The 25,921-nt window shown below is 49.8% G+C and overlaps 1 long non-coding RNA gene across 1 annotated transcript in view; it reads right to left on the bottom strand.

The window, feature by feature from the left end:
- The window catches only part of LOC135984150 (uncharacterized), a 28,263-nt gene extending 5,234 nt beyond the window's left edge, over window positions 1–23,029 (bottom strand). Inside the window, exon 1 of the long non-coding RNA XR_010602058.1 lies at window positions 22,914–23,029. This is a non-coding gene — a long non-coding RNA (uncharacterized LOC135984150). The remainder of the gene's footprint in view (window positions 1–22,913) is intronic.
- Window positions 23,030–25,921: the final 2,892 nt, after the last annotated feature.

Genomic DNA, 25,921 nt, shown 5'->3' with positions numbered 1-25,921 from the left:
TCTAGTCATCTCGGAGCCTGATCAAATAAATGGGTAACCTCAGGTGTTTCCTTATCATCCTTGAATAGGGTAGGAGTATCCAGGCAGACACATTTTTCTGCTTCGTACAGAGCTTATAATGTCCTGACAGTATATCATGCTTTTTCTTCTCCCCTTTGGCAGGTACGTACTCACAGCACATCCTCAGTGCTTCTGGCAGCGTTGGGATAAAAGGACTTCACCCATGAAACTTCGAAACATCCCCTGGTGATATACCTGCTCTCTCCATTTTACTCCTCAAAGACTGAGACGGATGAAGGTGACTCAAGACATGGTAAAGGGTTTGTGGTCAATGGTTGGCATATTCTGTCATCCCCCCCATCTCCCTCCTTCCTTCCCTCCAGGTGACTCCACCAAAACAAACTTCCAGCTGATGACGAATGCAAGACAAAGCACCTGTTTATAACTACATCTCAGACTCATAGACGTTAAGGCCAAAAGGGACCATCGTGATCTTCCAGTCTGATCCCATGCACATCGCAGGCCACATAACTTTCCCTTGCACATATCTGCAATTCTGCATAGCTATGTAAGTGCTGTTAGTATTTTTGCTACACCTGAAAGACTGTATCAATGGTGATGCCAATCCACCCACTTATAGTATGGAAATTAGCAAAGAAATCACCTACTATGTCACGCAGTCCACTTCCACGCCCCACAGGCCAGCCCGGGATTGTTCCCTACAGTACATCCTCCAGTTCTCTGTCCAGTTCAATGTGAAATTATTCAAGCAATGGAGCTTCCACTCTTTCCAGAGGTGAATTTCACCCAAATCTGAACATCAGCCTATTTCTCTCCTTCCTTAATTTGCAGATTTTAAGGCCAGAAGGTAAACCATGATGATTACCTCGTCTGACTTCCTGCATAGCACACACCCGAGAATTTCACACAGTGCTTCTCACATCAAGCCCATAACTTCTGAACTAGAATGATTTAAAGACTTCAAGTGATGAGAACCCGCTATCTCCCCATGTAAGTTGTTCCGATGGTTAATTACCCACACTGTTAAAAAATTGCACTTTATTTCTAGCCTAGAATTATCTGGCTTTAGCTTCCAGCCAATGTCCCCCCTTATGTCTTTGTCTGCTAAATTAAAGAGCCCACTACCATCAAAAATCTTCTCCCCCTGTAGGTACCTTATAATGGTCCCTCCATCTCTGGCTCAGCGGGAGGCCACTCTGATCACCGTCTGGGCTCTGACTCCTTGAGTGCGGCAGAGCAATAAGCACACTTTAGCCTAAGCTAAGGCAGACAGCAAACACAGTCTAGGGGCTTACAACCTTCTGTCTGGGGCAAGCCACAAACAAGACACAGACCTTCTGGCCAAGGGTGAGCAGGCTGCCACCCCAGGGTTGGGGTTGGCAGCAGTGGGATAGGGGGACCCAGGCCCAACCTACTCCACCGGGTCCCAGGCCAGGGCCCTAACAGTGGCAGGGAACCCCGCCACTGGGTCAGTGGTGATCCTGCTGAAACACACCAACTCATATGGTGACAGCACCACCTGACTTATGTCGGATTCCCCTGGGCTACTTCCTACCCCAGTCCATTGGTGTGGCTCTGTAGCCTACAGGTCCTCTGTCTCCTTGGGGTAGTGGTGGATGGCAGTCCCTGCAGCTGTCCTCCACTCTCGGCCTCCTCCAGGGGCAGGGCGTCGCACAGCTCAGGCTCTGGTCTGGAGTTCTGCAGTGAGCTAGCGACATCTGCCTCCTTCGCTGGCTCTGGGCCAGCTGAGCTGAAGGGCCTCTTATACTTCCTGTCCCTCCCCGCAGTTTCCAGCGTAGAGGGCAGGGCTGGCTTGGCTCCATCCCCACAGGGAGAGCGTAGTGGTCCCTCCGTCTCAGGCTTGGAGGGAGGCCACTCCGCCTCACTACATACCTACAGACCGTGATCAAGTCTTCTCTTAACCTTCTCTTGGATAAGCTAAATAGATTGAATTTGTTAAGTCTCTCATGAGAGGCAGGTTCTCCAGACCTCAAATCTGAATCTTGTAGCACTTCCAGGACCCCTTTCCAATCCAACAGGTACTTGGGAACTGACTCTCCACTGCCTCGCACCGTGTGTTCCAGTCAAGTCAGTGTAAAACATCAGCAGACTATTCATGATTTGGGTTACTGTTTGTGGCAGCACCCGTAATGTGTGAGGTTTGCACTGGCTTGGCTCACCTTTAGTTAACCCAGTGCAACTCGTAATATAGACAAGGCCTAACGATAGACAAAGCCCCCAGGAAAGGGGAACAGCTAGCAGAGAATTTTTATTCCAGTCAATTCAATCCATGAGGGGGGAGCACAGTTAAGAGGGACTTCTCAATATGGGCAGCAGAGGGCCCTGGGGATTGGGCTCACAGAGGTGGACCATGCACGGGGTAGATCCGTGAGGATTAATGCAAAGAGGCAAACGTGCAAGGAGCTGACAACGAGACTGGCTTCTTGTTCGACTCAGTCACGCCACTGGCAGTGCTTTGCGCCCAACTTTGCACCAGTGTAAATGACGACGCCTGCTGCAGGGCTGGGGAGAAGCGGGCCCTTTATCTGCTTCTTCAAAAGCAATGCAGCTTCGTCGGGCCAGATTCCCCCTTTCACCAGTCTGAACTGATGTGACTTTATCCAGTCAAAACACACCCAGTCTTACCCCCCCTCATCCACCACCACTTTCCTCACATCTCCTCCCCATCCTGGCACAGCTCTGCCTCGGGAGTCATAGCACCGATCCTGAGCTGGGATCCCCTTTTCTGCAATGGGGTTGGAATGCAGCCGGGTCTCTCCATCAGGGGTCCAAAGCTGGCACAGAGCCAGGGTAGCCAATTCCTGCACCGCTCCCGAAGGCATCATGTCTAGTGTGACAAGCAGGGGCAGAATCAGGCCACGGGACCCTTTCCAATGTCCTGATGCTTTCTTTTTGCCACTTACTTCAGAACTGCCCTGGTCCTGGACCTCTGTCAATCCGTCCCCAGAGGGGCTCACGCCTGATTTTCTTCAGCCTTTCTAAGCAAGAGATCATACTGGACTAACAGATCAGACTTATTGATACGGCACTTTCCCTGTCCCATGTGCTGCATTCTTCCTCTTTGGAGAAAGTGTCTACCTCTTGCTTATCCCCGACGACCCACAACCAATACCAAAGATAACAGCAGCAACACCAGCTTCTTCTGTATCCTCTGCGACAGCACTTAGGGTACAGCTAAACAGCAACTAAAACAAATTTTGAAATTGCAAAATTTCCCACCAGATGGGAATTCCGATTTCCTCACAGTTCTGACTTTAAATCATATATATGTTCTAGGATTCTAACTCACCCCACCTTGCTCCAGAGTTGTTCTGGGCAGCTCACTCCAGGACTGCTTTGTATGGCCCATCCAGCAGCCTGACCAACTGCCTATAGAGATGAGAAGGTTGCAGCCTGAAGGCCGTAGGACTTGGGTATGTGGTTTTCTCTGGTGGCCACAAATTCCACAGCTGGTCCCTTCAAGCTTGAATACTGGGATCTCTGAGAGGCATTATTTTAGATAGTGCAGTCCTATCTCATTTAGGGCCCTGACAGACCAAGACCCTTAAATTCTGCTCTGGATTGAACTGCTAGCCAACAAAGAACCCAGAGTGCTCTTCTACTCTTCTCCCATCGCATGTGCTTCCTTGCAATATGATTCTCATCTTCTCTAGACATACTGTCCAACCACTGATTCTTCTCCCCTGGACAAACAGCACTGCCCAACTGCCATGTCCCCTTCTCCCTGGCACTCTGCACACACTTCTCCTGCAGGTGGCTGGCAGCCCCAATCCCACTAATGAATCCAGCTCCTGTTTCCCCTTCTCCCGTTAATTAGGAGTGGCCCCTAACACTAGCAGCTTGCCTGGCTCCTCCTCCTCATTTGCAACTGGTTGTACAGGCCTCCAGGCTCTTCTTGGGAATGAAAGGCTTGGAAACCTGCAGAAGCAGCTGGAAACTGTTATGTTCACAGCATACACCCAGGGAGTTAGAAACAAACCAGAACTGCTCTTCCTGAAACACTGCAAGGTAACACGGCTTTACTGCTAAAAATCCAGCAACCTAACCCACAACAACCCAATGCAGTGAGAGAGATAGCAGACCAGTCGCTTAGGCAGAGAGGCACAATGGGGCTTAATCTGAAGCAAGGGAGATTTAGGTTAGATATTAGGAAAATCTTTCTAGCTACAAGGGTATTTAAGCTCTGGAACAGGCTTCCAGGGGAAGTTGTGGAAGCCCATCATTGGAGGTTTTAAAGGACAGGCTGGACAAACACCTGGCAGGGATGGTCTAAGTTTACTTGGCCCTGCCTCAGTTCAGGGGGCTGGACTTGATGACCTCTCAAGGTCCCTTCCAGCCCCATAGCTCTATGATTCGTGGATAGTTTAGACACAAATCCTGCACCTCGGCGGGGGTTAGACTAGATGACCCTTGAGGTACCTTCTAACCCTGTGGTTCTAGGATTCTAACTCACCCCACCTTGCTCCAGAGTGGTTCTTATGCAGAGGACACAGATCACACGCTTCCCTCAGAGCCTCTTCGCCTGCAAGGAGGACCAGGAACCCCTTAAAATTTAAAGTTATAGCTGTAATTTTGACACCATTTTCCATACACCACAGAAACAAGGAGGAGCAGCCAGCCCCACATGACCCAGCAGCCCTTAGTAGAACACAGACGAGTGGTCCGTGGGCCGCAAGTGGCCCGTGGACCACAGTTTGGGAACCCCCGGCCTCGCAGGCAGTCTACTGTATATGGAACCCTCTTTATTCTGTGGGTGTTCATCTGGGTTAGACACAGGTAGAACCCCTGTTGCAGCCAAGTAGCCTCAAGGTGGCAAAAGCACAGCTGGTTGAAGTCAAAAGCGCTGCTGAGAGGGACGGGGTCAGCCTCCTAGCCAGACAGCGAAAGCTGAGAAAAGACATTTCTGACTGGCCACTGCTGCTGCACATCCGTGAGCAGGACCCGAAGGTTTCAAACCACTTTGGCAGTCAGAAGGCAGCTGGGCTTAACAGTTTCTGCAAATCCCTCTAAATGCTGCCCCTGTCCCACAAGCATCACAGAATCATAGAATATCAGGGTTGGAAGAGACTTCAGGAAGTCATCTAGTCCAACGCCCTGCTCAAAGCAGGACCAACACCAACTAAATCATCCCAGCCAGGGCTTTGTCAAGCCAGGCCTTAAAAACCTCTAAGGATGGAGATTCCACCACCTCCCTAGGTAACCCACTCCAGTGCTTCACCACCCTCCCAGTGAAATAGTGTTTCCTAATATCCAACCTAGACCTCCCTCATTGCAACTTGAGACCATTGCTTCTTGTGCTGTCATCTCCACTGAGAACAGCTGAGCTCCATCCTCTTTGGAACCCCCCTTCAGGTAGTTGAAGGCTGCTATCAAATCTCCCCTCACTCTTCTCTTCTTCAGACTAAATAAGCCCAGTTCGCTCAGCCTCACTTTGTAAGTAATGTGCCCCAACCCCCTAATCATTTTCATTGCCCTCCGCTGGACTCTTCAATTTGTCCACATCCCTTCCGTAGAGGGGGGACCAAAACTGGACACAATACTCCAGGGCCTCACCAGTGCCGAATAGAGGGGAATAATCACTTCCCTTGATCCGCTGACCTTGTCAGGGATTTGGAACTACCCAAGAGTAAGGCAGAGCTGTTGGGCTCCAGACTACAACAGTGGAATCTCCTGGCAGGTGATGTTAGAGTTTCCATGTTCCGTGACCGTCAAAAGGATCTTGTCCCATTCTTCTTCATAGAAGGTGATCTTGTAGCCTGCAACAACATTGATGGTGTGATGGCAGCCCTCAACATCGTTCACGATCCAGATGAGTGGAGACTGTTCATTGATTCATCGAAGACGAGTCTTAAAGCTGTTTTACTGCATAATGGCAATGTTTTGCCATCAATTCCAGTTGGTCATGCAGTCCATATGGGACTTTTCAGCTTGGAAAAGAGATGACTAAAGTGGGATATGATTGAGGTCTATAAAATCATGACTGTTATGGAGAAAGTAGATAAGGAAGTGTTAGTTACTCCTTCTCAGAACACAAGAACTAGGGGTCACCAAAGGAAATTAATAGGCAGCAGGTTTAAAACAAACAAAGAGAAGTATTTCTTCACATAACACAATCAACCTGTGGAACTCCTTGCCAGAGGCTGTTGTGAAGGCCAAGACTATAACAGGGTTCAAAAAATAACTAGATAAGTTCATGGAGGATAGGTCCATCAATGGCTATTAGCCAGGATGGGCAGGAATGGTGTCCCTAGCCTCTGTTTGCCAGAAGCTGGGAATGGGTGATGAGGGATGGATCACTTGATGATTCCCTGTTCTGTTCATTCCCTCTGGGGCACCTGACATTGGCCACTGTCAGAAGAAAGATACTGGGCTAGATGGACCTGTGATCTGACCCAGTGTGGCCGCTCTTATGTGGCACTACTAGCTCACCCTTAGAGCTGGCCATTCGACAGCAAGGTAGGCACAGCCACGGGGTAGGAGTTTTCACGGCTGCTGATGTCCTTCCACCTGCAGGGCAAGAGGGCCATTCCCATCACTATAACCCATTCCACCCTCGGCTGCTCCGCCCAGCCTGTCAACACAGGGCTCCATGTTCATTTCAAAGGGGAAACACTGGACAGCTGTCAGATACGAAGGGCTTCCGGTCTCTATTGGGTAGGCTGATTTCTAAGCAGCAGTCGAGAGGGGGAAGGCTTGACAGCCCATTACCAGCCCCATAAGCCATTCAGTCCCCACCTCTTAACCCCATTGTATACTATCAGGGTTGACATAAGTGGGAATGCAAACCACCATAGGACACAAACACTTCCCACCTACGTCTACACCACACAACCCACCGTTGGCACCATTTATACACAGCACACACAGTGGAGCCAGGTCCAGTTTCTTGGCCATTTGAGTTGAATTGGGAGCTTTTGCTCCTCCCCTTCATTTCTTTTCCCCCTCGGCTGCGATGACAAGTTTTTCACCCTGAATTCATTCTGCAGGGGCAAGAGGATGAGGCTGTTAGATGTGGTATCAATAGGTAGGTGGTAGAAAGCCTTTTCCTGCCAAGGAACACCAGCACTAAGAGTGTGGAACATGTCTTTGCGAGCAATTACAGTTTAAAAAAAAAACAACACTGATTAAAGATGAGAAACATAAAAAAATCATTGGCCTTTTCCTCCCCCCCCCCCCCCCTCTAGGCCGGGATTAGAAACAGATTGAAGTAGCCTGAGAAAACAGATTCATGTGTCCTAATTCTCCCATTAAACAGTAGGTGGTATGTCTTGCCATGTGTTTGATATCATCAGGGTTTGTTTCCCCACCCCGTCTCTTTTGCTGTGTGACTCCCCCCACCCCACATGAACAGAATTCCCCAGTGAACCTTATGCCTGTACTGTACGTACTTTCCTCCTCCCTCAGGTTTGAAATGGTAGAGAGCTACCATCAGTGATCTTAGGGTAGCTTTTAGAGGACCACAGCTGTAATCAGGGCCGCCCTTATGCAGCGTGCTGTGTACACACACAGTAAGAGACAGCAGCGTTAGCCATCCTTTTTCTGCTAGAAAGAGTTGTTGGCTAGTACAGACTATCTGCAAGCATCTTTTATAGCGGGGGGTGTCCCACGCCTGGCATACTTTAACCGTACTATTTATTTATAATTAGAGGTGGTTATAAGTTTTTGAATTGTGTGTGTGTGACTTTAACCATACTATTTATTTATAATTATGTGGTCAAAAGGTGTGTGTGTGTGTGTGTGTGTGTGTGTGTGTGTGTGTGTGTGTGTGTGTGTGTGTGTGTGTGTGTGTGTGTGTAAAAATTGCCTTTTCTCAAAATCGTAAGTGTTCATGAAAAAAATCTTTGGGATTTTTTCCATTTTTTCCCAGTGTTCCAAACAAACTGGAAAATGAAAATTTAGGGGGGGGGTTCAGTGGAAAAAGAAAGAAATGGGTCCAAAAGGGTGGAGGTCTGAGAGGGGCAATAGGAAAATCAAAAAACAAACAAATGAAAAAATGTTAATCCAAACATCGTCTAAACTGAACATTTTTATAGACGATTTTTGCAAAACTGTTTGAACACAAATCATTCCTTTCCAAAACCTGCAAAATGAAAATCACCTTAACGTTTTCTAATTTGTTTTTTTGTTTGTTTACAAAAACTGTTTTCCATTTTTGATCAACTCTATTCACAATATTTTCCATTCATCCCAAAGAGCTTTACAACCTACATACAGCCAGCCCTGCCTTCACCCATCCTCCTTTGTGTTTATCATAGCACCATAGAAGATTTAGGTTGGAAGAGACCTCAGGGGGTCATCTAGACCAACACCCTGCTCAAAGCAGGACCAACCCCAACTAAACCATTCCAGCCAGGTCTTTACCAAGCCAGGCCTTAAAAATCTCTAAGGATGGAGATTCCACCATCTCCCTAGGTAACCCATTCCAGGCTTCACCACCCGCCTAGTGAAATAGTGTTTCCTAATATCCAACCTAGACCTTCCCCACTGCAACTTGAGACCATTGCTTCATGTTCTGTCATCTGCCACCACTGAGAACAGCCGAGCTCCATCCTCTTTGGAACCCCCCTTCAGGTAGTTGAAGGCTGCTATCAAATCCCCCCTCACTCTTCTCTTCTGCAGACTAAATAAGCCCAGTTCCCACAGCCTCACTTTGTAAGTCATGTGCCTCAGCCCCCTAATCATTTTCATTGCCCTCCGCTGGACTCTTCAATTTGTCCACATCCCTTCCGTACGGGGGGGACCAAAACTGGACACAATACTCCAGGGCCTCACCAGTGCCGAATAGAGGGGAATAATCACTTCCCTTGATCCGCTGGCAATGCTCCTACTAATACAGCCCAATATGCCGTTGGCCTTCTTGGCAACAAGGGCACACTGCTGACTCATATCCAGCTTCTCATCCACTGTAATCACCAGGTCCTTTTCTGTAGAACTGCCGCTTAGCCAGTTGGTCCCCAGCCTGTATCGGTGCATGGGATTCTTCCTTCCTAAGTGCAGGACTTTGCACTTATCCTAGTTGAACCTCATCAGATTTCTTTTGGCCCAATCCTCCAATTTGTCTAGGTCACTCTGGACACTATCCCTACCCTCCAGCGTATCTACCTCTCCTCCAGCTTAGTGTCATCTGTGAACTTGCTGAGGGTACAATTCATCCCATCATCCAGATCATTAAAAAAAAAATTGAGCAAAACCTACCCCAGGGCCAATCCCTGAGGCACTCCGTTTGATAGTGCCTGCCAACTAGACATCGAGCCGTTGAGCACTAGTCCACAGGGGGTGAGATTTTAACTCCCCTCAGGGCAGACTTGCAGAAGAGCAAGGGGACATAAGATGTATCACAGGCAGCACTGCAAGGAACACAGCAGGATCCAAGAGACACCACAGGTGGGTAGGACATTGGGTCTGGTTCCCACAATGCACCAGCCTGCACCACTGAGCTCCCTCAGAGGGCAAAGCAGTGTGTGCCAGGTCTAGGTCTGATGCCCAATACTTCCCTACTGGAGCAAGGCAGGCACCAGGCTGCAAGTCAGCGTCACCGCCTAGTTTCTGGTCTGCCCCTTGCACAGTTCAGCGACATACTTCCCTTTGCTCAGGGCTTGTGGGAAAGCCACAACTGAACCCGTAGGCTGTAGGCTCCTTGGAGCAGCAACCTGCGTTCTCATGTTAATTTATTCATACAGTGAAATGCAGTCACCTCTGGGGTGGAGGGCAGCAGCCAAGCAGGCTTCATGCATTATACCACGTACACAAGTTCACAGGAGGGGAAATTTGACCAAGGATACTAGGGTTAACACCCTTCTTTCCTGAAAAACTTCAAGGGAGCCACAAACAGCAGATAAAACCGCAGGCTTACATTTTTTTTAAATGGCGAGTGATTTTCTGTGCCCAACTTGAGACGCTTTAGAAAGGGGGCCCGATTCTCAGTAATTGCTGAGCCCCCAGCCTCTGAAAATCAGGCCTCTGTAAGGAGTCTGAAGCCGGGCACCAAAAATCACGCATCTTTTTTTAAAATTTAGGCCACACGTCGGTCTTTAATGTCTCATCTGAAAGATCCCCACAGCGGATGAAGGTCCAGGGGGGGTGCCGGTGTGATGATTAGACCACTAGGCAATCAAGCCCCTTCCCTGGCATCCCCACAGCTCCCCACGCTCCGTCACGCTGCATGTTAGCTGTGTGCTGGCGGCGACAGCACAGAGCATGTCCACAGCTATGTAATGTTTTGCAAAGCCAACCTGGCATGAGGGGAAGCGGAATCCCCATGGAGCTCATTTAAGCATGACAGAGTCCATCTCTTTAAATCCGATTTGGGAAAGTGGAGTCAAATGAACGGCTCCTCTTCCTGTTTTGGCCAAGCCTGTGGTTTTCCGAGGCACGGGGAGGAGGGGACACATACCTTCGGAATTGTCTTTATGGATGGGAATTCATCGGGATTTATTTTCTCAAGGCTCATGGCTTGTCACAAGGCCTTTTAAAGTCATGAGGCTGAGAAGGGTAGGGAGAGAGCGAGTTTTTTTGGTGTTATTTTTGTTAACATAAGAAATGTTGAGTTAGTCATTCCGATCTCGTAAGCGAATGATTATAAAGCCACTTGGATGTTCTCATTCGCTGAGGTCTGGAACAAGTGGGGGGGAGTCAAAGGGTGAAGGACTCTCTTGGTACCGAGAACAGCCTTGACCCATGCCTGTGTGTCCTTGTAGACCCTGCAGCTCTCTGGAGAACCTGGGTGGTTTTTATAGCATGCCTGCTTCCCTGTCCTTTATTCTATGCGTGGATCTGATCAGCCACCGTCATCTCTTGGCCCACTTCACCACTGCTCTGCCAGCATGAACAGGATCAGGCTTCCCCGCTCGTTCTTCCCTGGGGGCAATGTTTTACACTCGCTCTGCACAGCTGTAAAAGGCTGCACAAGGGGCAAAGCAAGGGAGAATCGGGCCCATAAGCCAGCCATCCAGCCACTCGTGAACATTCAGCTGTCTACATGCTACATTATGGGAGAGAATTTGCCCCCTCTCCAGCGGTATAACAGCACAGAGAGCTGTCGAATATCTATATCTCTGGAAAGCATGGCAACGTGTTATGGCGTATTGAGGACTGTGTTGAAATAGCTATCAGTTTAAAAGTAGAGTTCCTGGTTCTGATTGCAGGCTGCAGAGTGTGATCTGGGCCCAGCAGCATTCAGGCTGGAAAGAGTCAGCTTAAAGCAAGAGGGGATGCATTGTGCCTCTCTGTTTTAGGGAGCAGCCTGTTTTCTCACTCCCTGGTTTTGGGTTCCTGGGTGACAATGTTCTGAATTCTAAGAAATAAAGTAGTGTTACACTGCAGCATTCCAGCATGTGTATTTATGCTTTTATCTAACTTCTCTGTGTGTATGCCGAGAACAAATGTCACTCAGGGTCAATTCCTGCAGCTTTTACTCATGCAAAACTCTCATTGACTTCAATGGGAATTCTAACCCAAAAAGGATCTCCTACTAGAAGGTCACGAATAACTTAATGTGATTTCATACCATTCCTTCCACTATAGTGTGACACGGAGCAAAATATAGTACCTCTTGATAGGCTGTTACCAATAACATTTGTGGGTAGCATTGTGCTTCCTGAAAGAATAGTATTGTATAATCATAAATATCAAAATAATAACCAATGGTGTTGGAAGGCATATTAACCCTTGAGCTTCAGGTTATAAATCAGCATCTAACTATTGGGGGGTCAGGAGAAAACCTTTCCTGGGGGCAGACTATGCCATAACTGCCTATTACAGGATTTTCTCCTTTGAAGCAGCAGAGCCTGGCCACTGTTGCGACAGGGTACTAGGCTATATGGGCCAGTATGGCAATTCCCATGCATCCAGTGTCACCACCAATGTCACAGCTCCACGTAGTATATCAGTACCTAGTGTGATGTGAATTGTAATGTATGCTACGAGCCCAATTCTGCACCCACTGAAGATCCTTTCCCACAGAGCTTGAACCAAAGCCCATTGAAGTCAATGGAATAATTCCCATGGACTTAAAAGGAGTTTGGAATAGGCCCATAATGTCTCCGAGTAATTACTGTTATTCCTCCTTGTAAGTTGCACTCTGTATTACAGAGCAACATGGTACCACCTCTCCTAACAGAGGACCCGATTCTGCAACCCTTACTGACGTTGCATAAGACATGCTTCTGCAAGCAATCTCGCTTACTTCAATGGAGCTTATTCACCGGAGTGAGCCCTCCACCGTGTGAGAGAGGGGTGCAGAATAGGGCCCCGAATGTTACTCTATGGTTATTTGCTTTTGTTTGGCATTTTATTTTGGGGGCTTAATTTTTACTGTGTTGTCACAACCCCAAAAAATCAACAGTTCTGAGCCAGTCCCATATCTCCCCTGCTGCCATCGTGAGACTGGCTTAAAAAAATCAGAGGGGGTTAAAAAACATTGGGCGTGGAGGGTACTTGGCTTTCTGGGTTTTGAACCTTTAGGGTTCACATTTGCAAGCTTTTCTCCACAATCCTGAGGGCAAGAAACGTCCTATTTTTAAAAAGTGAAAGCTGAGAGTCTCACAAAACCCCATGACTCCAGCAGGTGGGGCTTGAAGGAAAACACCAGTATCGTGAGACTGATGATACACTCAGGAGAGTTGGTGACACTGGTTTTTATCTTTTTTGATCCCTGACTACTTCACAACAGGGACCCCAGCATTTCTGGGAGCCGCCGCAGCTCATGGTGAGGTTATTTTAATTTAGGAAACAGACACTTTAGCCGTTTGTATGGTATGGTGGGAGCAGTTTGACTGAGACTCTAGGTCTTTGCCCTGCATAAGGGGCAACGGAGTTGCTGTGGCACTCCAGGAACAGCCCTGGGGGTGACTCAGAAAGATGCAATTTCTTCAACTGTTCCCCTCTAATTCCTGATGGGAGAATAGTTTACTGAAGCACTTCATAGGGTGCAACATTCTTCCCACCTTGTCCCAGCTCAGCTGCGCTGACCAAAGCTGCGCCCAACCCTCACCCATCTCCTCTCACCAAGGCATGCTTCCCCCCCACACACACACCTCCACCACACACAGAGAGGTGATCTGGGTGGGCTGCAAGACAGCAAAGGAAAGGCAAGTGCCAATGGCATTACCCTACCCAACAATATAAGGGACCGTTACAGTCTGGCCTGGAAGAGAGGCTACCAAGCTGTGAAGCCCACAGCTTCCAACTGAGGTTCGATATTGCATCACGAGGGAGAATGACTCCTACAAGTCAGTTCCTGGTTGGATGCTGCCCAGTGAGGTGACTCACCGCATCCTGGCACCATGGGATACCCCTAATAGGCCACTCAGCACGCTGAGCTACATCTACTATTCACAGCACCGGAGGAGTACAGTTGCCAAAGAGTCTGCAAGGGGTTCAGGGAAGTCCTGCTTCAATATGTGGTCTGCACGTGGATTAAGGCTCCGGGGCCTGGGCAGGACCTCTCTCACCGTTACTCCCCTCTGTCTTGCCAACATGTCATGCTGTCCCAGGCCATTGATGAAATGGACTGCCGGGGTTCCAAGCCAGCCTTTGGTACCAAGTTCTCTATCATCATGTCTGTAACAGCAGTGAGACTCACCGCTGCAGCGCCTCCTGCTGTCGTCCTGGGAATTGGCTCTTTCTTTCACAGCCTTGGCGCGCCCTCTGCAGGCCCCTGTCTCGCCCTGCCAGGCCCCTATGTCCCTCCCGGATCCCGGTGCCCCTTTCCACTAGGGTTCTGCTCCTTGCAGTACCCCCACAGTCTCGGTGGGTCTCCCCTCCCCAAGGAACCCCCACCCTCCAATCCCCACCAGTCCCCATCTAGCCCCCACTCACTGGGGCAGCTGCAGTATGATTGCTATTCATCACTGGGAAGGGGGGTTTGGGCCTGCTGCCTCTGCCTACCCGTGGGCTGCCCCCTGCCACCTCAGGACCTTTTGGCCTTGCACTAGGCCAGCAGCCTGGGGGGTTTCCAGGCCGGAGCTCCCCAGCTCCTCTTGCCTTCCCGCAGCCCTGCTCCACATTAGGTACCCAAGTACACTCCCCAGCAGCCAGGCCCTTCTCTCTCTAAAGGCAGAGAGAGAGTCTCAGAGTGCCTGGCTCACAGCCCTTTTATAAGGGCCAGCTGTGTTCTGTTTGGGGCGTGGCCCCAGCTGAGGCTGCTTCCCCAATCACAGCCATCTCCTGGGCTGTTCTAAGCCCTTTAAGGCGGGAGCAGGGGAGCACCCCGCTACAATGTCCCAGAATCCATCTCCCTGCTAGCATGTGGCAGCAACGGTGTAATCAGAAGCAAAGCACTCAGAGGCCAGAGTACAGGCAGGCTCCTCTGCAGATGGTCCATACATGTTAGCACTTCTCCAGGAACAGAAGGGCTGTCCGTATCCCTGTGTCTCTCACCCATATTGATCAGCGAGGAGAAAACCTCAAGGGATTCCACTGGGGTCGAATAATCCAACGTCTGGGTGTTTATTTCACCCCTTTGTGTCTGTGAAACTAGGATTTAGGTCTCCCAGCTGTCACCTCTCTGCCGATACTCCCAGTCTTTCCTGCTTCCCGATGAGCCAAAAACACCATCAGGATAAACCTCTCTCATGGCATGCTGGGTTCCCGAGCCCGCTGGGCCCAAGGGAGCAGAAGTGGTGTGAAAATGGAAAATAATGAACAATGTTAAGCCAACTTTTTCCAATCTCAGAAATGCTTCAGCTCAGGTTTGGTTTGAGTTTCAGGAGTGAGGGTTAACAGGGAGGTTTGCTTTCAGCCAGCCTGGCTCACTCATCCCGTGCGTGGTGCAGGGAAGAGGGTATAAACAGGAGGAATAGGGTGGAGTTAAGAAAGGGAAAATTTAGGGTTTCATAAATTCAGTGATCTTAAGGCCAGAAGGAACTATTAGGATCATTGATTCCACCGCCTCAGGAGGTTGGGTCCCTTCTAACCCTATGATTCTGATCCCCCGGCATGACACAGGCCACAGAATGTCACCAAGTGATTCCTGACTCAAGCCCATAACTTCTAGATGAGCTAGAGTATGTCTTTCAGAATGTCTCCAGAACATGATTTAAAAACTTCAAGTGATGGAGGCTCTACCATATCTCCATGCTAGTGAGAGTGAGAGCTTCATGGGGAAAACAGTCTCCCAAGTAAAAGGGAGGAAGACCCATCTCTTAGGACCTTTAGTAAATGTACCATCCACAGTGAACGTTGGCCAGGAGGTAGACTGGATGACCTAATAAATCTTTTCCATCTCTTTTCAATGCGCTTATATGTGGCCGAGCCAAATACCTTTGGAGTCAATGGGACTTCCCATTGACTTGGGTAAGCTTTGGAGCAAGTCAACTGATCCCTAATTCTGTCGTCCCATCCCCGCCCGGCCCGAAGCCCACTGATACTCTCAACACCAGCACCTTCTAAACTAACACAATCAGTCTGTAGAAGCTTCGTACGGGTCCAGTTGGCTCTTGAAGGCCAAGTCCCTTCTTTAACAGTCCAAAACCACAGGATGCCGACTAATTGCCTCTTGAATGACCCCAGTGTTACAGGCTCAACCACCGTGGCTGGGAGGCCATTCTGTGCATTACGGTGCCTCGTGCTTCCTGACATCTGGTTCCAATTTACTCTCGCTTCAGTTTCCATGGAAGCTCAAGTGACCTCTTACCTGTGCTAAGGTATAAATAATACATAGGGTAGATGTTACCCAGAGTACTCTGATCGGGGCTGCTTCTTCAACTAAAGCCTTCTCTTGGGGGTCGCTATCTCAAGAACCCCTACTCAGCCTCTTTGCCGATTCAGGTTAGACCATTAGCCACCATGACCAACTCTTTCTAAGGCCCCCCATTCTCTCCCTCCGCTCTGCTGCCCTCCTACATAGGTAGATTAGGTTCTTATATGGCCCCAATCCCCATAGGATCTGAGCACTGCACAGTCATTAATGTATTGCTCCTCACAACCCCTGTGTGAGGTAGGGCAGTGTTTTTATCCCCATTGTACAGATGGAGAACTGAAGCACAGAGACTAAGGCTGATTTCAATGGGAGGTAGGCACCTCAGTATATTTGGGGATCTGGGCCTAAGTGATTTGCCCAAGAACAAAGAGGAAGTCTGTGTCAGAGCAGGGAATTGAACCTAGGTTTCTGGCTAGCACCCAAACCACTCAGCCATTCTTTTTCTATCCACTCTTTTTGCTGCCATCTTGGTAGCTCTGGCTGGCTGCTTCCCTCAGATCACTGATTCCACATCCCTTTCCGAACCATGACCCCTCACCCACCCATTGTCTCCTTCCCACTGTCAGTGGCCAATTCCCCTCACATGTGGTTTTTCTTATGGCACCTCCGGCCTGCCACCTACAGAATCACCAGCACTACCTCCTGCAGCACAGCACCGTGCTGAGGTTTTGCTTTAATACCGACTCAGGAACAGGCACCCTCTGCTCAGTCATCACTTGTGAAACAGGCTTCTCAGGTGTCCACACAAATAACCAATCCTGGGCTCAAAGTCCTTAAGAGCCCTAACAAAATACAGAATGCAAACTTAGCCAATCGCCGTTGCTTTGCAAGGACAGGCGAAGAGCAAGGCTGCTTTCTCATTAGAAAGTGGAGCCCAGTCTAGTGGTTAAGGGGTGGAATTACTACTAAGGGCTTCCGGACTCCCTTTGTACTAATACGTTGACTTGCAATATAGTATTCAGCCATCAAATATCTCTGTGTGCTGTACAAAGTTCCAGGCAGGGTGTGTGGTCCCTGGTAAACATCAAAGACATGGCTGGAGCTGGAATTGCTCCTGGAAAGATGGTTTGCAATGTTGTTGTAGCCATGTTGATCCCACGGTATTAGAGAGACAAGGTGGGGGAGGTAATATCTTCTATTGGACCAACTTCTGTTGGTCACAGAGACAAACGTTCAAGCTTACCCAGAGCCAAAGAAGAGCTCAAAGGCATGTGACTCAAAAGCTTGTCACTTTTACCAACAGAAGTTGGTCCAGTAAAAGATATTACCTCACCTGCCTTGTCCCTGGAAAGATTGTCTATTGTTCTGTGTTGCCATTTTCCTTTCTCAAACACCTCCTGTGTATGGACAATGGCTCCAGCACACCATTCATGGCACTGCCACTGACCACTGTGACACCTTGGATAAACCATGTCATCTGACTCAATTTCCCCCTCTGTAAAATAGTGGTAGTAATCATACCCACTTCCCTCCTGGAGGAAATCTGAATCATGACTAGATAATGCTAGCAGATTGCTTTGAGATGCTCAGATTTAAGGCACTATGGAAATGCAAGGAGTTAACATTATTATTCCTTTCAATAAGTAGATGCAAAATATACATCCTTGGAGAGTTCCCATGCACTTCCCCTTCTATTCTGCATTTCTTTAATATGTTCCCAGCACAATCCATTCTGACATTTTGGGGGGGAAGAGTCTGGAACCCATCAAGTCACATGGTTTCTGGGGCCAGCACTGACAAATGCCTTCGTAACACAGCTTCAGGTTTCCGGGGCATAGTTACTTCCGGTCAGAGACATGGACACAAGTGACCAAATTCACATCTGGAACAGGATCTGAGTTACGATCCAATGGTCCAGTTTGGTCCCCTTACCCCTATGGATTCAGCTGCCTGAGTGTGGGCCGGGCAAGAATGAACATTTGCCTACTCTGCAGAAAGCAGTAAGGGTCCAGAGCCTGAGCTGGCATGCACAAAAATAAAAAATATAAAATGTATGGAGATATACCTATCTCATAGAACTGAAAGGTCATTGAGCCCAGCCCTGTCCCCTACCTTCACTAGCAGGACCAAGTACTGATTTTGCCCCCGATCCCTCAGTGGCCCCCTCAAGAATTGAACTCACAACCCTGGGTTTAGCAGGCCAATACTCAAACCACTGAGCTATCCCTGCCCCCCACTGGCGCAGAAGTTAGTGAAGAAAACGTGTCTCCCGCCATCACTGGAGTGACCAGGTTTACACTGGCCGAGGATCTGGCCAAGGAGAGACTGAGAAAGAGAGAGACACCAACATGACCAATTGCAGAGAACAAGCCCAGTCCGCCCACCACCAGCGGTATCCAAAACCAACACTTTCTGTTGCCTGCAATATAGAAAGAAAACAATAACAATTAAACAGAGATGGGTTTTTTGTATGAGAATTCTCCAACGCAGGGCCCTGCACTATGCACCATGCCAGCACTATGTGCGCGCGTGCGTGTGTGTGTGTGTGTGTATATATATATGCCTGAAGCCAATATACATATATATATATAGGCCCCACCAGGAGAGCCAGCCAAGCGCCACTCAGTATTTGTTTGCTTGCAAGCCTCCTTGGACTGACTCAGATTCCTCTGTCCTACGCACTCCCCTGACGGGGCTGCTGCCAAAATCATCTGTGGCGCTGCCCAGCTCCACGGCTGGCACGTAGTAGCCAGGAGGTGGGTGGAGCGCCCTTTGGCACAGATGGCGCGGTCCAGGCTCAGAAAGCGCGGGAGAGGAGTGTTTGCTGGTGATTGTCGCTGACAGTCGGGGCCTCTCGGGAATTTTGGGGCCAGGCAGCCCATGGTGTGGAACTATTTAGCACCAGGCCGCTGCCCGTTCTCCGGGAATGAAAGCGGCGAGCGAGGCCAACGGAGTTTATAGCCTGCTTCGGAGCCGGTTGCTGCAGACCTGCTTCTGCTTCACGCTGCCTTCTCTCAGCAGCGAGGCCACATCCAGCCTGCAGGGGGCAGCATGAGAGCACGACCAACTAGTGTTCCGATTCCAAAGCGTCTCCGGCTCCCCCAGGCCCATGCAGACGTGCAGAGCTGCACTGGGCTGCGCAAAGGCCCAAGGGGGCCCAAGCACACAGAGGTGCACATGCGCCCAGATAGGAAATACACACACACATTCACAGACAGCCACAAGGACACCACTCTCATATGCAATGGCTCGCTCCCTGACAAGGATCCGGCTCGCCAGAGGTGAAAGCATCGGTCACTACAGCTTGAGCTACAGAGCCAGGCAGTCCAGCTAAGAGACTCACCTCCTCTGTGGACCAGGCAGGGCTGGCCTTAGGGAAAATGGCACCCCTGGCCCCCGTGGGTGCCGCCCGCCTCATTGCCCCTGGCTCCCGTAATTGCCCCTTATTGCCCCCATGGGCTCGCCACTCCCGCTTCACCCCTAACCCCTGCACCCCCCTCCAGTGCCCACATGGGGAAACTAACCTGGTAGGGCAGCCAACTCTCCTGGTTTCACCGGGAGTCTCCCGGAATCGGGCTCTCTCTCCCGGAGGCTACTGAAGCCAAACTGGGAGATTTTAGGCCGCTAAAAGTCCAGCAGCGCAGCGGGGCTAAGGCAGGCTCCCTGCTTGCCCTGGCCCCACGCTGCTCCCGGAAGCAGCCGGCACGATCAGACAGTTAGCAACCCTATGACCTGGATGCACGGAGCAGCTGGCATTGTTGCTCACTCCCACCCTCGAACTCCGCTCCTCCATGCACCCCTAAGGGGAGGCTGTGGGGGGGAGCGAGGCGCGACATCAGGGCTTCCTGCATCCAGGTCATGTTTCCCACCTGGGCAGTGCTGTGAGGCGAGCATCAGGAACTGCTGCTCTCCTGCCCTCCCCTTACACAGCCCAGGTGGGGAAAGTGACCTGGATGCAGGGAGCCCTGATGTCGCTCCTCGCCCTCCTCTCCCCCCCCACACACACACACATACGCAGCCCTGTTGGGTTGTGTGGAAGAAGATTGTGGGAGCGAACAGAATCTATGCGTCACCACTCACCTTCCCCACCCCCTCCCCCTTCCTCTGCCGAGAGGGTGCAGAGAGAAATCTGGGCAACCCCCATGTGGCACTCCCCAGGGAGCAATTTCTAACGCTACACTGGCAGCGCGCACCTCTGCACTGCAGCACAGCACCCCCTTAACCACCGGACGCCCTGGGCAGCCACCCAGGTGGCCCACCCCAAGGCCAGCCCCGGCACCAGGCAGAGAGGGGGGTCACATACCACCCATCAACCAAAGGGTCACATAATCCACTGCTCATCACATACACACACACACACACACACAGACAGCCCCAACGTTCAAAAGCTTCCTACAGCACCGCACTCTCCCCACTGCACCCACCTTGGAGTGGAGTCCGGGGCGGGTGCAAGTTTCTCAGCCTCCTTCCAGTCTCCAGCAGCAGTTTGGACTCTGATGGAGGAGGGGGTCCCCTCTGACTTCCCGATCCATCAGAACACTTAGGCATGTTGCCTTGAAGTCCATGGGAGTTGTGCGATCAATTTCAGTGGGAGCAGGACTAGACCCCATGGGAATACTCATGTGCTTAAAGTTAAGCATGTGCTTAAGTGCTTTCCTGGATCAGGGCCCCAGACTTTTGGGCAGGCAAGGGGGGTAATTTGTCCCAGCCACGTTGAGCACAGTGCCCCCTGCCGCAAGCAAGAAGGAAGGCGGGTAGCTGGAAAAAATTAAACCTAATCTAGAACAGAAGACTTCAAATTAAAGATTTATAACAATCATAATGCTCCTCGCCATCCCCGCCCCCAACAGCTGGGAGTTTGGCTGATTATAAACATCAATCGGCCCTCACTTTGATCTAAGACTAGTAGGAAGGGTTAGTGATTTCAGCACCATCTCCCTGAAGCCAAAACAACTGCAGCGGGGTGGCAAAACAAGGTTAAGCAGGTGGCAGGTGCACATGAAGAGGGCGTGCAGAGGGTGTCCTCCACATCTTCTGTTCATGGGAGGCAGGAAGTGATGGAGGGAGAGCAGGGGAACTACCTCTGGGCAAAGTGGTTGCCCCCAGGGGTTAAAGTCACAGCCAAATCCTTCCCATTGACTGCTATGGGAATACTGCTCTTAGAGCAGGTGTTTCTCCACAGATCCTGGCTCTTCGGGGCTTTAAAGCAGATCTTTTTCCTTTCCGTTTTATTGTGGCACCGACTGGACCATCACTGGAGTTTCTCTCTCCTCTGGGTGTCAGAGGTGCCCACACACAGGGCAAGTGCTCGGGAAGGACCCGGTGTCGCTGCAGTTGAGCTGGGAGCTATCCTGGGTCTCACGTGTGCTCAGCTGAAGGTGGGTAAACACAGCATGCATGCCTGACCACAAACACAGGGGACCGCAAAGGAGCCTGAACCAATCTCCTGTGCTGTGCATGGACCGTGAACGCTGAACTAATAAACGGCTTCCATGAGGAAACCAGCCAAAGCCCGTCTGCCTTCGTAACGTTAAGACGGGGCAGACTCCAACCCACGCCAGATATGGGTCCCACCATCATATAGCAATGAAAGATCCCAGCTGGCATGGCTGTGTCAATCCATTGGGAACACCCCATGTGCAATTTATTAACAAGCTTTGAACGTTTCAAGAGCTATAGAATACTAAGTAAGCTGAAAAAGCAGGACCAAGTCACCTCAAATTGGGCACGCAAAATTAGTGGATTCTTTTGACTTTAATCTCGCTCTGCCTCTCTTCCCCATAAGTAAAAGAGGCGTAATACCCCCTCACCTCTCAGGTATGTTGTGAAGATAAGTTAGTGTTTGTGAAGCACTCGGATACTCCAGAGATAAGCACCAGAAAAAAAGTCCATTCAAAGTACTGCCCATCCGGTGTGTGAATCAGGTAGGGCTACTGCAGAAAAAACTAGGATATGATCATGTAATTAAACACAGCGGGGCTGAATTATGGTTGCACAAGCAACCTTAATTCTTGCTGTTCCTAACTTTTCAATGCTTGACTCTGCAATCTCAATACTGTCCTTTTACTGTAGTCATGTGTGTACCATTTCCTAGAATTTTAAAAAGCAAACTAAAAAAAACCCCAATTCCATCCTGTGGCATCGTATTGACAAGGTTGGAACATTTAGCTTCACCGCACAGACCTCTCTGCACTTAAGTGACTGGAGTAACTGACAGCAGTGGTAGATTATCGTTCTCTATGTGGACCAGCACTGGAGGAGATGAGACACTTTGCCAGAGGGGTTCACAGATATCTGCTGAGGGCAGAGGAATGGTGAGACTCCGGGATCTTTAGTTCTGTCCCAGACTCTGGAGCAGAGTGTGCTGTTGGAAGCAGAGGTTCTTCTGCCCATTTTCCCCCAGTGCGATCCTGCCTACCCTGTCCCTTCAACCTGGTACTGTCTCTTCCCCGCCCGTCTCCTCATTTCAATCCCAATCTCCTCCCCTAGCCGGTATCAGTCTCCACTCCTTAGGCTTCTCATCCCAATCTCCTTGTCCAGCCATTCTTAGTTTGCACACTCCAGCTCCTTGTACCCAACGTCCTTGCCCAGCCAGTCTCAGTCCCCCCTCCCCATTCCCCTGGCTCCACACCTGATCTGTCTCTCTCCCTCACAGTGGCCTCCAGTTGTGCCCCCCTCATTCACTTTCCCCATCTCCACTGGTTCCCAGCCCCAATCTCCCTCCCCAGGCTCCTCATCCAATCTCAGTGTTCTCCACTCCTGGGCTTCTCACCCCAGTCACTTTCCCCAACCAGTCCCTGCTCTCCTGCCGTAGCCCAGCTCCTCATCATATCTGTCTCCCCTCCCTGCTCACCTACTTCCTCCTGCCCCGTCCTGACTCCCAGCCTCTTTGTTTAATCACTACATAATTCAGCTTTTCACCTGGGCAAGGGAGGACTCTCACAAGCAGCGAGAGCAAGAGTCTCTTGCATGGACCCCTACGTTCATATTTCATGATAGAAGCTCCAAAGATACTTCACATAGGGCGAGGTAGCACCACTGGGCCCTAGTCATTTACTTCCAAAGACCTGGGTTCAAACTGTAACTGGCTCATAAATGAAAATGGGGGCAGGGGGGAACAATGCCTGCACGTACATGCTACGGAGGTCTGAGGATGAGCCACCTCCGCTGGGATCATGAGAGAAAGACAAAGCCAGGAGAAGACAACGTACACGCAACACCCATCACTTACCGCTGGAAGGGAGGGAGTTGCAGTTTGTGGCAGAATCAGCTCACTAGGGCTGCAGCTGGCTGTCTCTCCCAGATTTAAAGGGCAAGATGCCAGTGGCATATGCCTGGAAAGGCTCCTGTGAAAGGATAAACAGAGGAGTGGTCAGAAAACAAGTCACTCTTAGGGAAAAGGTGTAAGGCACTGTTGTGAGTGAGCCATGTTGCCAAGGATTAAGGACAGAGCCCATAAGGGAGTGATTAATATTACTACTCATAGTAATAACCCTCTCCTTTTGCACAAGAGATAGCAGTTAGTGTCTTGGGAGCTGAAGGAAGAGGTTTGAGTCCCATCTCCCTTTTATATATGATGCATAAAGCCATTGTGTCCACTGGGTTTATTACTAGGGGGCTGAATTCTCTCTTTTTTCGGGGAGTGACAGCCTGAGATCTCCAGAACCGGAGATTAGCATGCTATGTATATGAACTAGTCAGGGGTCTCTTTTGTTTCACCATAACATCAAGTGGAGACTTCCTGTTAGTGATATTGCAGTAGCTCCTAGAGGCCCCATATGAGATCAGGGCCCTGTTGTGCTGGGCGCTCTACAAACATAGTGAGAGACAGATACTGCCCCACAGAGCTTACAATTTCAATAGACAAGACAGACAAATAAAGGGTGGGAGGGGAAACTGAGGCAGAGAGCGGTGACACATCTTGCCCATGATCACAGAGCTAGGAGCAGAACCCAGGTCTCCCATGTCCTAGTCCAGGAAACCACATCGCCTCTCAATACAGTACAGTAAATAACCAGGGCTTAGTTGCTCCCTCCTCTTGATGTTTACCCTCTGCCACATGACTGGGGAGAGGAGCCTCCAACATTTCAGAGTCCACGTTCACAATCCCAGATGCTTCTTGAGCTACTCAAATCTCTTGAATCTGCAAAAGGTCCTGAAAGTCTCTCAGGATCTGCCTTTCCCATGGCGTTTCAGCCCTCTGGCTTCTGGCTGGGAGTGCAGAGGCAGGCACGAGAAAGAAAAACCTAGTGTCTTTGAACCTGGAAAGAGGTGCGTGGTTTGGGTGGAGCTCTGAGTCAGGGTTCATGGAGCGGTGCGAAGGGATACGCTATAGAAGCCTGCCTACTCATCCTAAGTGAAGCGGGATTGCAGCAGACCAAGCCTGTAAGGACAAGCCTACCACTAGTGTCTAAACCTGCAGCCAACCCTCTTGAATTCCATCCTGGAGCTTTGAGACAGGGTTGTAAACCTGAGTCTCTCCCTCAGCAACAAAGGCAGCATTTTCCAAGGAGTAACTGGTGACAAGTGTAACCTTGTCAGGCCCGGGGGGTGGGAATTACTCAGCCCGTGAAGGGGGAGCTCCCTGTTTGCTGACACCTAGCTGAGGTGAAGAGAAAAAGTTGCCAGCCATTCATGGTCAGTACAAGAAGCCTGGGGGAGAAGCAAAACAAGGATGTGCCAAGCAGCCCAATACAGCAGTAATGAATGTGAGCCATCAACACGGAGATTTCAGGGGATGGCCTGAATAATTTCCCTTGTCCCTTTTATGCCATTGTATAACTTTAGTCTAAAGGTTTAACAAAGTATATCAAAACACATTAATATTAGCATTGGAGCTGAATCCCAAACCCAGATCTGGATTCCCAGTTGGCAGCTTTGACCTGCCCCTACCACAGGACAAACTCAAACATCGTGAATATTAGGAAGCTTTGGATTAAGCTCTGATTTCAAACCCCCTCAAGGCTGGGAGTGCTCAGATCTGGGAAAGGGCGGGGTTGGTTCTGTCCATTAAAGAAATATAGGGCCCACTTTTGGTCTCACTCACACAGTTGTTAATCAGGAGTAACTCCACTTTAGACAAAGGAGTTATACATTTCTAAACACGATAGGCCTGATTCTGCACTTACACTGGTATAAACTGAGAGCAACTACAGTGAAATTAACGGAGTTGCACTAATGAAAGTGAGAGGACAATCAGACTCTGTGTGATTAGATGGCAAGTCTCAGATGTACAACTGGATCTCTTGTGTGTGAATAGTTGGGCTGGAAACCTCATGAATTCAGGCTCTCTCCTTCAGTTTCGGTGCTTCCTGACTTCATTCAGGCCATAGGTACCGATACCATGAGAACAGGCTCTCTCATGGTATTTTGGCATTTCCACTTTTGATACCAGTGCCAGTGATATCATAGAATCATAGAATATCAGGGTTGGAAGGGACCTCAGGAGGTCATCTAGTCCAACCCCCTGCTCGAAGCAGGACCCATCCCCAGACAGATTTTGCCCCAGATCCCTAAATGGCCCCCTCAAGGATTGAACTCACAACCCTGGGTTTAGCAGGCCAATGCATTATAGGCTTGACTCTGCTCTCACTTAAACAGGTATAAATTGGGAGTAACACCACTGAATGTAGTGGAGTTACACCCCAGTGACAGTTACTGCTGCCCACCATTGTGATACAGCTGTGTCTGGGCTGAAAGGTGGCAGCTGTTTGGCAGCTCACAGCAACACTATAATAGTTTAGGACAAGGCACATAAAACAAAAGGAAAGAACAAGAGAAGAGACTTTCACCATTAAGACTTCCAGTAGTGAGTATATGAAATAATACCATGCTGATAGTGGTTAGACCAGATGACTTGGGGCCAGGACTCGTGGGTTCTATCCCATGCTCTGACACTCACTTCCTGTGTGACCATGAGCAAATCCCTGAATCCCTCTCTAACTTGGTCTTCATCTGTAAATGGGGAAGTACCACCCACCTGAAGGTGGGGGGCTTGAGTCACTACTGTCTATAAATCACTTTGAGATACTCAAGTTAAAAATCCTCTTTTGGTTATTATTCCTGTCAATGCCCACCCCCGTAAGTGAGGGCATTTGCCTTTGATCCCTGGGTTGCCCAAGGAAGCCGGGCCTTCCATAGCTACTGAGCTACACAAAGAAGAAAAAACCCAAATGGCCTCTTCTTTCCAAGTGTATGGCTCAGCGAGCCAGGGAATATTTCCCGACTAAGACGCCATCA

This window comes from Chrysemys picta, chromosome 5, assembly GCF_011386835.1.
Source record: "Chrysemys picta bellii isolate R12L10 chromosome 5, ASM1138683v2, whole genome shotgun sequence".
Lineage (NCBI taxonomy): Eukaryota > Metazoa > Chordata > Testudines > Emydidae > Chrysemys > Chrysemys picta.
Note: the sequence above shows the minus strand (reverse complement) of the source record. Positions and strands in the feature narration are given on the sequence as shown.